The 908-nt window shown below is 36.3% G+C and overlaps 1 long non-coding RNA gene across 1 annotated transcript; it reads right to left on the bottom strand.

Moving 5' to 3' along the window:
• Positions 1-461: 461 nt before the first annotated feature.
• On the bottom strand, positions 462-908 carry LOC144640126 (uncharacterized). The gene is made up of 2 exons (XR_013568288.1): positions 775-908; positions 462-554 (listed from the first exon to the last, which is right to left on the bottom strand). It is a non-coding gene; the product is annotated as an uncharacterized LOC144640126 (long non-coding RNA).

Below are 908 nucleotides of genomic sequence, written 5' to 3'. Positions count from 1 at the left end.
CGTGACAGTGGTCGTAATGTCCGTGACGTCACATTTCAAGGATCGTGGTGAATTTATATATAGCCATGACAATGAAGATAACATTTTCAATAAACAAAACCACTTAGCTAATCATATTTGGGGAATTTCTTAAAAAGAGCTTTGTTCACAATTCACAGGAATTTTGACTTGAGACAATGCAGTGGAGAAGGTGGTTGTTTTTTATGTAACGTCCGTGACAGTCTTTCTTTTTTAGTTTTTTTTTTTTTGTCAATGTAATGAATCAATTAGAAAAAGGGAACAACCCAAATAGCATTTTGATATGCACAAACAAGTTCATTGATAAAAAGTTTTAAAACCTCTTTTTCATTCTTTAGTGGTGCAAGTTTAAAGTTTTAAATCTGGGTCTGAATGTAACGTCTGTGACGGTTGATGTTGTTTGAAAATTGTATTACGATGAATGGGAAAGATTGTCAACTCACCAACAGCAAAATATCTCCACTGCCTTCTCTTATCAAGTGTGGCCCAAAGTGGTTAATGTACTCCCGAAGAATTCTGCCTAACTCATGGTCATTCTGTAGAGAAATTCCACATGTCAATTGAATGACTCAAAACCAGTGCGAAAGTTAACGTAGCTGCTTGTACATCTAATCTCCTACTTGATTTAACCTAAATCTACTTAATCAGTTTTGCTGTGTCCAAAACTTAAAAAAAATTGTCTAAAACTGACATTTGGAATAAAAAGCTATGTTACTTTGATATGTTTTGACAAATGCGATTCAAGATTTGACTAACCTGAAGGGCCAGCTCATCTCTGCCGCTGAATCGCCTGGTCTTGTAATTGTGAAAGTGTAAGACAATGCCATCCTCTTTCAACACTAAGGCGTTCCTGTTCCTGAAGTGTATGGGGTCAAAGTCCTGCTGGTCTC

This window comes from Oculina patagonica, unplaced genomic scaffold (genome assembly GCF_052425735.1).
Source record: "Oculina patagonica isolate OP01 unplaced genomic scaffold, crgOcupat unplaced1924, whole genome shotgun sequence".
NCBI lineage: Eukaryota > Metazoa > Cnidaria > Anthozoa > Scleractinia > Oculinidae > Oculina > Oculina patagonica.
The sequence above is the reverse complement of the archived record's forward strand: the minus strand, read 5'-3'. Positions and strand labels throughout refer to the sequence as shown.